This window comes from Macrobrachium rosenbergii, chromosome 48, assembly GCF_040412425.1.
Source record: "Macrobrachium rosenbergii isolate ZJJX-2024 chromosome 48, ASM4041242v1, whole genome shotgun sequence".
NCBI classification, from domain to species: domain Eukaryota; kingdom Metazoa; phylum Arthropoda; class Malacostraca; order Decapoda; family Palaemonidae; genus Macrobrachium; species Macrobrachium rosenbergii.
In genome coordinates this window covers 35,790,174-35,805,822 of record NC_089788.1, presented here as the reverse complement: position 1 = coordinate 35,805,822, position 15,649 = coordinate 35,790,174, and the positions used below count along the sequence as shown (strand labels likewise).

General features: G+C 49.4%; 1 protein-coding gene across 8 annotated transcripts in view; it reads left to right on the top strand.

Annotated features, from left to right (window-relative positions):
* The first annotated feature begins 5,801 nt into the window (after positions 1-5,801).
* Positions 5,802-15,649, top strand: part of LOC136831342 (E3 ubiquitin-protein ligase RNF185-like) — a 137,428-nt gene continuing 127,580 nt past the window's right edge. Inside the window, exon 1 of one of the 8 annotated variants that reach the window (XM_067091643.1) lies at positions 5,802-6,048. The gene's annotated coding sequence lies outside the window, so the exon portion shown is untranslated. Of the gene's footprint in view, positions 6,118-6,176; positions 6,340-15,649 lie in introns of those variants that run through there. The other 7 variants (XM_067091639.1, XM_067091638.1, XM_067091642.1 and 4 more) reach the window with 7 other exon arrangements.

Sequence of the window (15,649 nt, the reverse complement as noted above, 5' to 3'; positions counted from 1 at the left end):
GGTAATTGTACCATTGTTTAATCCAGCTTGATCGATGCCAATCTTTGCTTTGCGTTGATGTGTATCACGTCAAGTAGTAACACTACAATCATAGGCTCAATCAAGTTGCGATTTTCGTGATCTGTAACAGAAATGAGGTCACTTTTTGAATCTTGATTGCCAGTTCCCATGTGTTCCAGATATTCTTTCCTTGTTCATTGTCAGTGTGTTTTGGTTATGAACCCAGCTAAATCTTGCAGTAATGTAACGCTGTTGTAAATTTGCAGTTAGTTTGTAGTAATGTAAGTTTAATAGCTTGTGTTTTTCTGTGTTAGAGTATATTTTTTGTAGTAAAACTTTTAAAAATGAACTCGTGTTTGTGTAGCCACCACCTGTAGTGCTGGTTCGGAGTTGGAGTCTCTTTTAGAACAGAGGGTGTGAGGTTCAAGAGAAATGTCAAAACAGAGACTGATTCTTTATTATTCTCGACAGGTGTTTATAAGACAAAAAGCAGACGGAAAGGTAGCGGGCGACCCAAGGACCCCCACTGCATCCATACAAGATTTGTGTTTTCTGGCAAGCATAAAAATACGTACAACATTCGTTATATGTCATATAAAAGGTAGATATACATATCAGCAGAAAGGCAGTACAATGATACATAAGATGAGGTACATAAAGAATCTGAAATAAAGACAGGTAAAATATATGACGTGATTAATGTACATCTGAAAGGAGAAACACGAGGAAGGAGAGGCGTGATTTGTCACCCTTACAAATACTCCCCCGCCAAGACAATATTTAGAGGAGCAATTATTGGATGAAACATTATTAATCACGGAGGCGCTGGGGCAGTTGGAGTGGGCCCCTGCTTCTGGAGAACTGTGGGCACAGGGTGGGGCTGACACCTGGGGATAGCTAGGTGCATTTCCTGGGCCACCCTGCGCCCCACCTTGGTATTGCGGGGGAACTCTGGGGCGCCTGCCTACTTCTTCACAAACTTCGCTGTTCAACAGGAATGAGGGTTTCAGCCTGTTGATGGTGATCCAGTCCTCCCGCCTGTGGACGTCGAGGAGGAATGCTTTGTTGGCCTGCCTGATGACTCGGTGGGGCCCCCTGTAGGGCCTGGTTAAGGGCGGGCAGCGAGCATCCACCCTGACGAAGATGTAGGCGCAGGAGTGTAAGGCGGGTGGGCTACAGGTGATGGTTCTGTCGGTGAAGGTCTTGTGGCAGGGCGCAAACCTTTGTGCGAGTTCCCTCAACCTCGGGAGGGGGTGTCGGCACCGTTGGCCAACGGCGGGAAGAATTCTCCGGGTATGGCCAGTGTTTCCCCATAGACTTTCTCAGCAGGGGAAGAGTCGCCATTTGCTTTCAGTGTGGTGCGGAGACCCAGCAGAACCCAGGGCAGCTGTTCCTTCCACCTCTCGTCAGTGCAGTGTGCCATGAGAGCTGCTTTAAGAGAGCGGTGTGCCCTCTCGACCATGCCGTTCGCTGCGGGGTTGTATGCTGTTGTGCTGTGTAGAGTTGTACCCATCAGGTGTGCCAAGGAGACCCAGAGCTCTGACAGGAAGGCAGGTCCCCTGTCCATAGTGATGCTGTCTGGCACTCAGAAGTGGCTTATCCAACTGGAGAGGAGGGCCTCTGCGCATGATGTTGATGCTTCATCCATGGGAGTTGCTTCGGGCCAGCGAGTGGAGCGGTCAATGACCGTCAGGAGATATCTGGCTCCCCCTGACTGCGGAAGGGCCCCGATGACGTCGATGTGGATGTGGCCGAACCACCAATGAGGCTGGGGAAAATCGCCGATCCCGGCCTCTGTGTGCCGGGATGTTTTGCTCGTCTGGCACGGGATGCAGCTCCTTGCCCACTGGCGGACGTCCTTGTTGATGCCATGCCAGATGAACTTGTCAGTCATGAGGCATGCCGTTGTATGCCCTGATGGATGGGAGAGACCGTGAACTATGTCAAACACTTGTTTTCTCCTCGATGCAGGCACAGGGGCGTGGGCGGCCTGTGCTGGTGTCGCAGAGGAGAGTTGTGTCTGAGTTTGCTAGGGGCATGTCTTCCCATTTGAGAGCCATCACTGCTGTCCTGTAGTCAGCCGTCTCTGGGTCTGATGCTTGTTCTCTCACAAGGTCTTCGTAGTCAATGCCGAGGTGAAGGGAATTGATCTCTCTTCTTGACAGAGCGTCGGCCACTGGGTTTTTCTTGCTAGCAACCGAACTCGGCGATGACGGTCAGGTGCCACTGTTGCCTTGCAGACCATGTGTCCCCCTGTTTTGCAAATGCATGAACCAAGGGTTTGTGGTCTGTTAGGATTGTGAATTCAGTTCCCTCCAGCAGGTACTTGAAGTGCCTCACAGCCTGGTAGATAGCCAGCAGCTCTCTGTCGAAGGTGCTGTAGCGGGTCTCAGCTGGCAAAAACTTGCGGCTGCAGAAGGCCAAGGGCTGGGGCATGCCGTTCACCAGCTGCTCGAGTACTGCACCACCGCAGGCATTGTTGCTGGCGTCCGTTGTCAACCTGAGGGTAGCGGTGGGGTTGTGGTGAGTTATGGTGGTAGCGCTGGAGAGGGCCCTTTTCTTCTGGATGAATGCCTGCTGCTGCAGGGCTTCCATCGTTAGTGTTTTTGGTTTCCCCTTCAGGATTAACGTCAGGGGGTACATGATGCGGGCGACATCTGGGATGAAGTGCCAGTAGTAGTTTATCATCCCAATGGCTTGTGGTTCCGGGAAATTTTCTATAGCTTTTACTTTAGAGGCTGTGGGGCACACTCCTGCTGGGTAAATCTCATGGCCAAGGAAGTCTACTTTTTCTTTCCCAAAAATGCACTTGTCGAACCTGATGACTAATCCGCTGTCCTGCAGGTGTTTCACGACGGCATGGATGTGGTGAAGGTGTTCCTCATGGGACCTGGAAAAAATTAGGATGTCGTCGACGTAGCAGATGCAGAAGGGCAGATCTCCCAAGATGGTATCCATCAGGCACTGGAAAGTGGCGCCTGCGTTCCTGAGATTGAAAGTGGAATAGGAGAATGTGTAGCTCCCAAAGGATGTGATGATGGCAGTCTTTGGGACGTTGTCGGGATGCACAGGGACTTGGAAGTACGACTTCAGTGGGTCGGTCCATCTTGGAGAGAATTTTGTATCTGTGGAGGGCGCCTGTCAGGTCTTGCATGATAGGGAGGGGGTAGTGGCCTGGTGTTGTTACCAAATTCAGGTGCCGATAGTACCTGCAGGGCCTTCATGAACCATCGGATTTCTTTACCAAGTGGAGGGGGGACTCCCACGGGCTTGATGCTTTTTTACAGATGCCCATGTTTTCCTTTTCTGCGAAGGCTTGTTTGGCGTCTTGTAAATTCTGGGGGGACAGACATTGGAACTTGGCATGGGTTGGTGGGCCCATCGTGGTGATGTGGTGGAAGATGCCGTGCTTTACTGAAGCCCCAGGTGACTAGCGCAGTTCTGGTTTGAATATGTCAGGGAACTCCTGTAAGAGGGACATGTAGCTGTTGGGGGCTGTGGAGCAGATGGAGGGCATCCCAGGTCTGGTGGAGAGCTGACAGGAATGGCACGTCCCTGTGTCCAGGAGGCGTTGTCTGGCAACGTCGACTAGTAGTCCTTGGTGCCCTATGAAGTCCGCACCCAGCAGAGGGAACTTAACATCCGCTGTGACGAAAGGCCAGTGGTATCTGCGCCCCAGGATTGAGATAGTCTGTGTCATCGTGCCATAAGTGCAGATGGGAGTTCCATTTGCTGCTATGAGGCCGGGTACTGAGTCAGATATTTTTTTCTAAACCTTCCCTGGATGGCAGGAAAACCAACTGCATTGCCCCGTATCAACTAGCAGGTGGCATTTGGAAATCTCGTCTGTGATAAAAAATCCTGCTGGGCGGGGGGAGTTGGGTTTCATGCCCACAGCTGTTACTTGTGGCCGCCTTTGTCGTTTTTTGTGAAAGAACATGGAGGCCTGCAGGTTCTGGCATTGGTCCCCAACTTTCTATGGTAGAAACACCAGCTGGGTTTGGCCATGTCTTGTGCTCTCTGAGTGGCAGTCTATTCTTATAAATGGCGTTGATGTCTCCGTTGTCATCGCCGTCTTCCTCCGACAGGTTGCAGGCTCCCAGGCAGCGGCTGCAAGGGCAGTGGCGTGTGTCGAGGCCTTGGTGGCCTCATAAAATAGTTTCTGGGTGTCGTCGACTAAGGCACCCATGTCCAGGTTCTCTGCATCCCTTACCTGACGTCGAACTTTCCCGGGGAGGCACCCAAGGAAAATTGCTTTTGTCAGGTCTATTGTCCTTTTCCTCCCGTTCTCATCGCGACCTGGGAGGGTTATCAACCCCTGCAGCTGGTCCCAGGCTTCCCTGGGTGATGCATCTCTGAGGGGCTGGGATAACAGGTTGAATGCGCGCTGCGCTCTCTCGGACACGGGCATGGAGTAGGAATTTAGCAGTTTGTTCTTCAAGTCCTTGTATGTGACTTTGTCAGGTTGCGCGTCCAGCCAGGGGGAGATTCTGTTGAATACTTCTTCTGGGAGTGCCATTATGCCTATGTCTGATTTTGTAGTATTGTCTGAGATCCGCGCCATGTGAAAATGCGTGTCTGGGCGCCGGAACCATGATACCGTGTTTTGCTGCGAGAACGGTGGAAGTTTGACTGTGTCTGGGCTTGTTGGTGAGAGAGGCATACAGATGATGCTTGCAGGTTCGCATTGAGGTTCTGTTTCTGATATCTTTACTTCTCACGCACCAAAACATGGGAAAATATGCTGTATTGAGTCCGTTAATGGTGCTGATTTGTTCGAGAGGTCGAACGAAGTGCCAAAATGTGCCCTTTTGGGTACGCCGTATTTAGTCCATTACTGGCACAGTTTCCGCCAGGGAGGGTGCTATCAGAGGCCTAAACGTTGCGCCGTAGTTAGTCCCTAACGGCTTTCTGATGGTAGGGTGCAGCAGTATTAGTCCGTTAATGGCAGGGCCAAAACTGCGCTACCTGTCCCTGACCTGGGGTCACCAGTGTGAGGTTCAAGAGAAATGTCAAAACAGAGACCGATTCTTTATTATTGTTTTTGTTGTTTCAGATTTAGCTGGCCTTGTGCCAGCACGGCTCTTGCTCCTAGAGCAGCCCGTAACTCTATGTTGATGATGAGTCTGTGAGATGGGTAGGTTAGATGAAAACTTTATTATGATGCATGAAAGTGATTTTGGTGGTCTTTATTATTCTCAACAAGTGTTTATAAGACAAAAAGCGGACGGAAAAGTAGCGGGCGACCCAAGGCCCCCCGCTGCGTCCATACGAGATTTGTGTTTCATGGCAAGCATGAAAATACGTACAACATTCGTTACATGGCATATAAAAGGTAGATATACATATCAGCAGAAAGGCCGTACAATGATACATAAGTTGAGGTACGTAAAGAATCTGAAATAAAGACAGGTAAAATACAGTTTTCTTTTTAAATGACGTGATTAACGTACATCTGAAAGAAGAAACACAAGGAATGGAGAGGCGCGATTTGTCGCCCTTATAAATACAGAAAGTAGTAAATGAGTTATCGTCCAGTAGTTTTAGTAAGACTAATTGTCTGAGTTGATCTCTCTCTCTCTCTCTCAAGCTCTCTCTCTCTCTCTCTCTCTCTCTCTCTCTCTGGCTCTCTGGTGGTGACAAACACATACAAACGAGGGATCGCTGCAAATCCACCTGGTGGGAGCAACAGTGCAATTTCATTTAAATTAATTTGACTCTCCTGTGATATAGCTGCTGTTTCTCTTCCTTCTTTTATTTGAAAAAGAGAACCTAATAAATTGGTGAGGGCATCTGGACTGCTTACCTTTTCTATAAGAGGACGCACCTCTCATAATAAGAGAGAGAGAGAGAGAGATTATCGGATTATTTACACGATCCATTCCCAATCCCAATCCCAACTTTTGTAGTGTTGTTATCGCGGTGGGAGCGACGAGTCACCGTCACCGTCACCAGGGCGAACGTGAAGCCAGAGCAGAATATCTAACGAACTCCAAATCTACTTCGTCGCCATAACACTATCTGTCAATAGCCACCTAAAACCAACAGGTTACTTCCCAATGTTGTGTACTTTATCCAAATGCTGCTGACGTAAGTCCTTCCATTTCATATTTTTAGGTAATTTAACATGATGTAGGTAGGACTGCGCACAATTATGATGCACTGTCACGTAGAATAGTCGTCATATCAGACAGTAACAGGAGGCTGTTGTCATGCTGAGAGACAGATTGAAGATTGTCAGGACTGCGCTCTTCGTGATAAGCCTCATGCCAGTGGTTGTGACTGACCTCGTTTGGGGAGGTCTCGCTAGATGAACGCCCTACCCTTCGTTTTAGTTATGTAAGCCATGTTTGTAGGCCTCTGCACCCATTTTTCCCAAATTGGAATGACAGAACGCAGGCTATTGATGTATGAAGTAGCACCGAGAAAGGTCAAGTAGCGGAATGGACTAGACTAGACCAGACAACTGTGGGCCACAAGACGGGCCAAAGAAGTGCCCAAAGGAAAAGGCCTGCCTAACGTACCCTTGCCAGACAGACGGGGATCTTCCAAGAGTGTCTTCACCCTTGTTCCCAAAATGCCTCCTAAAAAAAGGAACGATTTCCGAAACTGTCCATCCCGAGGCTATTATTTATATCCTGTGAGGCCTAGACCCTGGCTACTGAGGCTGCTTTGGAGGGAGGGAGGGAGGAAGCAGCATCAGTTTCTACTACATCCGGAGCGGAGGCGGAGGCGGAGGAGGGAGGCAGGGAAAGGTGTGAGAAATCCTAACCTTTCCTAAAATGCCATGTCCTGACCTCATCAGACCTTGCCTTCCTAACCTCACTTTCGGCTCTGTGCCCTGATTTGGCTAGGGGGCTTTGCTCCCCCTGGACCCCCATAAGTAACACTGAATAGTTAACCCTATGGTGCCACATTTCCACAATGCAGACTTCCACGCTCATCTAAATCTCAAATTCATTCGGCCGCTGGTGAAATCTAATGCACAAAAACAGTATATAAGTGCTTTCCTTCACAGTCAGAAGATTGAAGATCGTTTTCTGTAAACACATTAACAGGAAAACCTAAATGGTTCTCATTATATGGGTCTCTTGACATGCTACAGCCTTAAATGATATTGAGACCATTATATTGGTGTAAACATTAAATGTATTTATAATATCACTTTGCAAAGAACTTCCCCTATCAAGTTAATCACTTTGTACATGTATTAAAGAATTAAATAAATTAAAGTTACCCTAATTAGATGGAAACCTTAAGCTGTCACTTTGTTGTCGTCTGCACTCGATGTGTCAATGAAGACAGCTCGATCAACTTCTGCTGCTTCATAATTTGGTGTAAACAACTATTTTTTGGTGGAGCTTTATTCACTCATCATATGAACATATATGTAAATATGCAAATGACTGAAAATATAGGTAAATGAATAATATAAGAAAGTAATATGCCTGACCACAATAAACCCCTTAAAAAGAGTGTGGACATTTTTTCCACACTTGGTGGGCAGACCGTAAAATGAAGGTGCCACTTTGGCACTAGATCAGGTTGTGCATGAACACTTTCATGCTGGAAGAGGCCATTTGCACGTTTCGGCACACTGAGCTAACCTTGCCTCCCAATTCTGCATACTGCACCATGTGGAACCATTCCCATGGACTGCCATTCCACGCTACTGCCCATCCGAATGGATGTTAAAACATAAGAGATGGAAGGTAGGCCCAGGCCCTATCTCAGTAACAATAAATTTTGGTTGTTCCGGGGCCCGATACTTGGCAACCTCGGCTTAAACACCCAGGGAACATTAGGAATGTGGTATTATTTCACTTATGGACATTAATTGCTTTCAACATAAAATATAGGTTTTTCTGTTGTATTATCATGTGATTTAAATGATTTTGAGGTTTATTTCCATGACATCAAATGAATACTCATCCTTCCACCACCCTCCCCTGGTATAGATAACAATCTGGGGACCCTCCTTGGGAAGGCGGGGTTTTGGGTCTGGGAAACAAAGTGATGTAAAAACAGGGCAAAATGGAGGAAAAAACCTAAATATAACACTCAAACATAAAAATTTTGACCCTGGGTTACAGCTATACACCTGAATTGCTACATAAAAACACTGAAATGGGAAAACCAGAGCCAAGAATTTTACATGAGAAAATGGCATACAAATGCACTATATGACCAGTTATTGCACGTCACATTGTGGTTGATGCACTAACCCCAACTCTCGCCCTTTTCTGACCTAACCTGTCACTGAATATATCTGCACCTGTATGGTCTGTGGGTTGTTCCCCCCCCCTCGACAGGCATGGTGTAGGTGGGATCTGCCTTGCTTCCCAACCTAACCTAACCTAACCTAACATTTTTCTTGATTTGTATAAGAACTAGGTTACCTTATTAATGTCCATAACTAAAATAATACCTGGATTTATACATCGGTACCTAATACTACAGAAATAAATATTATACTCACCATTACTCTCAGTCTTACAAGTCTGAAAACAATGGTTGTCCCTCCTCCTCCTCCTCCCCCCCTCCTCCTCCTCCTCCTCCTCCTCCTCCTCCTCCTCCTCCCTCCTCCTCCTCCTCCTCCTCCTCCTCCTCCTCCTCCTCCTCCTCCTCCTCCTCCTCCTCCTCCTCCTCCTCCTCCTTTCCTCCTCCTCCTCCTCCTCCTCCTCCTCCTCCTCCTCCTCCTCCTCCTCCTCCTCCTCCTCCTCCTCCTCCTCCTCCTCCTCCTCCTCCTCCTCCTCCTCCTCCTCCTCCTCCTCCTCCTCCTCCTCCTCCTCCTCCTCCTCCCCTCCTCCTCCTCCTCCTCCTCCTCCTCCTCCTCCTCCTCCTCCTCCTCCTCCTCCTCCTACTCCTCCTCCTCCTCCTGGGCCTCTTGGGCCGTGAGCACTCTTGACTGTGAGGAGGGTACAGCAATGCAAAGTTTTACAAAAATAATGTAATAGGTGCTGATTTTCAATGGTATTTTTTTAAAAATAAATAAAAATGAGATATATTTAACGTTAAAATATTGTGAATATCGATTTCCAGGCTACAGTTGATCCACTCTTTGAGATCCTTCCAAAGTCTTTCAATATTTTGACATTCGTATGCACCAATGAATTATCAGGGTCTACAAAGCTTTTCCCAGCTGATTCACCGTGTTATGTATATAACCCAAAGATGACAGCTTATTATCACGCCGGGTGGTGACTTTGTTTGTATTAATACACGAGCCACTCTTAATATATTTTACTGAATTAAAGGAATAAGATTTTCAGCTGGCGTTCTGATAGGCAAAGGCTCCACTAAAGGCAGTATAAAAAATTTCTTGATTAACTCTCTGAAAGGAATCCCCAAAAACCCCTTAAATATCACTGAGTTATCGTCCAGTAGTAGTAGTAAGTCAAATTTACATTTGCCAAAATGAGATTCATCTATTTCTATTATAACACCATCACCACCAATTGGTTCTTGATTATCAAAATAATATTCAGCAACTTCACAACAAAAACTACGCCAATCAACACTGGTTGCTCTACTAATTTTAAGAGAATCTATTACAGTATGATGATTCACACAATTTATTGACCCAATGATTAATAAATAATAATAGTTTCAAGCAGGAAGATCTGAGTACCATCTAAAACCAACAGTTACCTTTATAATCTGAAACTTGATACCCACATGCTGCCCCTAAGTCGTTTCTTTGTTTTAGGTAATCACCACAGTAGAACTACAATACCAAATATGCTTATCTTCCCTAAAAGTAATGGTTTCTGACACAGGTTGAGGACACTGAACACTCAAAGGTAACACAGAATGTTGACCTCGGAAAAAATCATCTGCATATTTTGCATGTTCGGGATATGTACCACCATGATATTGTAGCCTTTACCCAAAAATAATCAGAACGCTCACAAGAGTCACACAACTGAATTTCACTATCCATACCTTTAAACTGATGGCGGAAAAAAAAATCCTTGGTCTGTTGGAACCGTATTGTTTTCTGATTGGTTAACAATGAAAACGTCATAAAACTGACAGCCAGTTACATAAAGTGTGAACAATTGACGTCATCATCTCTTTAAGGGAGGGAGGGAGGAGACCAACCAAACCATAGTATTTTGGAGAGAAACAGGTATGTTTGTAGATGGCAGTTGTCAGATTGGCTTCAATTGTCACTTGCAGTGGCCTGAAGCACCTGTCTTGAATGGCAAAACACTCAAAGTTAACCCTATGGTAATTCCAAAAACGTTTGTTATTGGCTGAAATCAATAAGAAAATTAATGCACAAGAGATGAAACAGGTGATTTGAAGTGGTTGTCGATAACAAAATAAACAAATGAACAAACTCAGGATACTGATGATTGGTGTAAAGGCAAATATTAAGATCGTCATAAAATTACTTTCAATAACAGAAGTTGAAAGGTGGAGCCAACAACCAAAACAGATTGGTTCTATGCGTGCATAATTGAGAAGATAAATTTACCACCTACTAGAATGAGATTTGCAAATGACTGAAAACCTAGTAGAATGAGATTTACAGAGCTGCCACAATAAACCCATGAAAAGAATAACATTGGACTTTTTTCAACTTTTTCAGGTGAAATAGTGACTAAAATGAAGGCTCGCTAACGTTTTTCTTGATTTTTATAAGAACTAGGCATTTGCGACAGATAATATTATACAGAAATACTACAAAACACTTCCTTAACATAGTGAACTAAATTAAAATACGCTACATTATTAATGTCCATAAGTGAAATAATACCGGAATTACTTTCAGTGTAGGTTGGAAACGGCCGTTGAACTTTTGAACAAGGTAGTTAGGCAGTTAACTACTGTCCGGGAGGCGGGGGTACCGCCTACCTGGATGTAAACATTCCAATTTGCTTTCAGGCGTCGTAGAATGCGGACGTTGTTCTTCGCTCTCTGCCTGACTGCCCTTCAGATTTCCCTGTGGGATTTTTCCTTGCTTTTACCCGATAATGAATGTTGATAAGCCTTCTAAGACCTCCTATCCCCAGCATGTGTGTCCTGGGGTGGGAGGCAAAAGATGTAATACTTTTCGATCTAGCGTCGACATGGACCCACACGCCCTCTGCCCAACTTGCAGGGGACGTGTGTGTTCGCACGACGCTCCTTGTAATGAGTGTTGTACCTGGTCTCCCAAGCAATGGAAGAGGTTCGAAGAGAGGAGACGCTACCGTCGGAAGGCCGCCAAGGAATCGTCCAAGGGTAACACCCTCCCGATGACTCCAGTGGTGGCTAATCTGTCAGGATCATCCCTCCCTCCCTGCAAACTTCCCCTGCTTGCTCCCTCTCCCTCGGGTGAGGACTCCCCCTCCCCTTCTTCATTCGTTTCATCGGGTGTGGAAGGGCGTGGTGGAACAGTTTCTCAGGACATCCTCTGGGGGCTTCCCCTCTCTCTGGGGGGCAAATTTTTTCCCCCGGAGCGAGTGGAGGCTGCCCATTTTGACCTAACTATATCCTCTTGTTTTGGGGGTGGAAGTGCCTTCCTTGGACCAGGTATCGGACTTATCTTAAGCCTGGCTACACCTGGGTCTACATGGCGTTCCGTCATTGGAGGGCCTGGTGTCCCACTTGTCTGGTGCTCCAGTGACAACCCACTCGACTACTGCTTCCACCACCACGTCTGTCACCATGTCAGCATTTGGTAAGCTACCTGTGACAGTGGCTCTGCATCTTAACACCCAGGTCTCGGCTGCCCCTGCCACTCACCATCCTGTACCGCTGCCCCCGGTTCCTGGCCCCACTATCTTGACCTGGTCCTTCGTACATGGTGACGTCCTCGGTGCCCTATGTATCTGTGCCTGCTCCAGTTGCTGACCCTGGCTTGTTCATGGCAATGATCCCGGCTCCTCACTTCCCAGTCTCTCAGCTTGGCCTGGCTGCTAACGTGCCACCGGTGCCTTTGACCCTGGCTCGGCCCGGCCTGGCTGCACACGCGCCACCTGTGCTGTCAACACTGGCTCCTCCACTGGACATTCCTGGCTGCCGCGCTAATGTTTCTACCCCGGCAACTGCTGGCCCGAGCAACGTCTCCGCTGCCCGGGTTGACCCTGCTCGTGAGTCTTCAGCTGCTCCTGCATGGTTTGGGGACCTGACCTCGATCCTGAGGAAGATGGCGAAGAAGTCAAAGAAAAGATCGCAGAAGGTGTCGTTGTCTTCTTCGTCGTCGCCTTCGTCTCCATCTGCTGCCTCTTCTTCCTCTTCTCCTTCTGAGGCTACCCAGCCAAAGAAGAAGAATCCTCCCCCCCCAGGTCTCACACCGAGACCTCTAAAGATTGCCTCCTTCCATAGGGAAGGCAGTGGGATCTCTCGCTGGCTATTCCTGATCCACAGATCAGGGAACCGCTGCTCTGGCCCCTGGGTCAGTCGCATCGGGAGCCAAGGGCGTGCAGACCACGGTCCACACTTCCCCTGCTGCACCGAAGAAACCTGCTTCCAAGGCCAGCAGGTCCACGTCGGGCACTCGCTCGCGAGTCACTCCGAGTACCCGGGTTTCCAAGGAGACCTGGGTACCCCAGTCTGGTATGGGAGAAACCTCTCTCTGTACAGACTTGGGCATGGGACAAGAGAAAGAGTCTCAGCATGCAGGTGCCCCGAAGGTGCACCAGTCCCTCGAGTCCGGACACCGGGAGAAGCAGAGAAGAGGTCCCCTGCTCAGTCTTCCCGAGAGGTTACAGCCTCGAAGAAGACTGGGGCGCGTCTAGAGGACAGCATAAGTTCATGCCAGCCAGCCGCGTACTCGACTCCTCCCAGTCCCTGGCCACGTCCGTGCGGCCAGCCTGGCTCGGGGGAGGCAAGCGCGCGGGTCGACTCACGTGAGCCGCTCCGCTGTTCTTGGGAGACCGCTTCACCCAGGCGAAAGCGCTCTCCTTGACCCAGGCTGCCGTAATCACTGTGGGTTGGTGATCGCTCCCGGCCCGCTGCTCCTGTTGGTTCTGCCAGCAGGGCCAGTGGGAGCGCCCGATCCTCCTCACCTGTCCCCTCTACCTCCTGGGCTCCTTCCAGGGGGCGTGAGTTGGACAGGAGGAACTCTGGCGAGTTGTCTCCCCAGAGTTCTAACTCGGGGGCGTACGTGCCTGGCTTGGTCCTCGGTTCGACCAGGTCGTACCCCCGTGTGGTGCAGGAAGGATCATGGGGTCTGCAGAGGTTCTCCCACCTGCAGGGAGAGTAGATTGGGAGGACTGCACCCTGGAAGGAGTCGAGGGATCTCTCCCCCAGGATGCAGACACCCCCCAGATACAGAGGATGTTTACTGAGGTTATTGCGTTGATTCGTCAGCACAACAACCTTGGGGAAGGGACCATGGCCTTGTCTGTGGATCGTCCATTGTGCCTCAAATCCTACTGGGGACCCAAGAAGGAACCCAAGGCTTCGGTGGGGCTGCCGTGGTCCACGCTTGCCGAATGGTTCTCGATCAAGTGAATGGTCTTGTGTCTGGGCAAGACAATTCGCTCAGATCGAACCGCTCGGGCAAGCTTCTTCCCCCTCCTCTGCCTCGCCAGAAGCGCTTCTACGCTCCATCAGAGAGGGCATTGCTGCCTAAACAGGTTGACCCGGACCTGGTTTGTCTGGATCCAGGTCTTACGTTGCAGCAACTTGCTGCAGAGAGCATCTCCCTCTCTCAGCAAGAAGCCGCAACCCTGGAAGGCACCTCCATGGCGGCCTTCCAGGCAGTCTCCTGGTTGGATCTGTGGTCCTTCACAGTATCCAAAGTGGCTGCTTCTTCGGGCGCTATCGTACGCGGGGAGGACTCTGCTTTTGGGAGACTATGCCAGTCTGGAGGTAGAGCCATCTCCTACCTCACCCACCAGATGGCAAACCTGTAGGCTAACCTGGTCCTGAAGCGAAGGGACGCTGTTCTCTCTCGCTTCTCCAGGTCCGTGGGGCCCAAGTTGGCAATGACCCTGCAGAATGGACCGTTGCTGGGTTCTGCCTCTCTCTTCCTAGAGAGTTGGTGGATGCTGCGGTGGATAAGCACTGGGCCAATGACAGCAACCGGCTTGTCCACCAGGCAGTAGCCAAGACCTTCGGGTCTTCTTGTTCCACTGCGGCCAGGCCCTTGGGTCAGGCTAGCACTTCCTCGGCCCCTAGGAAGTCCCAGTCTTAGATGGGGTCCTGTGGAAGCACCCAGTCTTCTTCTTCCTCTAGAAAGGGTGGGTCTTCCCGCCCCTTTCAGCCTGCTTTCCAGTCTGGAAAAGGGGGCAAGGGGAAGAAGAAGAAGGGGAAACGCTAGGGGCGGCGTTCCCTCCCAAATGCTGCCGAAGGTGTGGGGCGGTGCCTGTCGAGCCATTGGGCAACATGGCAGCGACACGGAGCCAAGACCTGGATAGTGGATGTCCTTTGGGAGGGATATCTACTACCCTTCAAGTCTCGCCTCCCCTCACCTACTCTCCGGTCCATCTCCACACATACGTCCAAGGAACTCCGAAGGACACCGCACTACAGCAAGAAGTGCAAGCCATGCTGAGCAAGGGTGCTGTGGAAGTCGTGTTGGACCAGTCTCCAGGCTTTTACAGCTGTGTCTTTCTCATAGCGAAAGCCACAGGGGGATGGAGACCAGTCGTAGACCTCTCTCACCTGAACTGATTCGTTCGCCAGACTCAGTTCACGATGGAAACAGCGCAATCCGTGCTTGCTTCCATCAGGGAGAACGACTTCATGCTTACAGTGGACTTGAAGGATGCGTATTTCCAAATACCCATTCATCCGTCCTCTCGCAAGTACCTCCGCTTTATCCTCAGGGAGACGGTCTTCCAATTCAGGGCACTCTGCTTCGGGCTCTCGACCGCTCCTCAGGTATTCACGAGAGTCTTCTATCTCGTGTCAGCTTGGCCCCACTCGCATGGGATACGTCTATTGAGGTATCTTGACGACTGGCTTGTCCTGGCGAGCCTCACAGTTGCTACAGGACAGGGATCGACTCCTCGAGTTTTGCTGCGATGTGGGGATCTTGGTGAACCTCGGGAAGTCAGATCTCACCCCCAAGCAGAGGATAAAGTGCCTGGGCATGCTGATAGACACGGTAGCAGCATAAGTCTTTCCCTCAGACTCTAGTATCAGCAGGTTCAGACAGGCAGCACAACTGTTCCTGTCATGACAGGAGCAGCCAACTTGGCAATGGCAAGTCGTCATCAGTCACCTGTCGTCACTGGAGAAGCTGGTACCTCGTGGGCATCTTCACCTGCGGTCTCTACAATGGAGGCTAAAGGAGTATTGGTCCCAGTCCTGAGACCCCCAATCCTTTCTCATCCCTCTTTCCGAGGAGGTGAGAGAGGACCTTCCTCTGGTGGTGTGATGACGAGGAACCTCTTGATAGGAGTATCCTGCATACTCCCCCGGACATGCTGCTGTCTGTTCTCAGATGGGACACATCGACCGAGGATGGGGCGCACACCTGGAGGAGTTGCTGACTTCAAGTGGGAGTGTGGCACCGCGAGACCAACTAGCAGCCACAAGCCACGTGTCAACGCCATTACACCGTCATCACCTCAACATGTGCTGGTCCTGTCAAATGAAATTTCCACATTTTTGGGAATTTATGAGGGATATGAATGCCTGCGGGATATAAGGCACATGATTACATGAACAGAAACAAGCGTCATGGCAATGAATATGTTAGTCG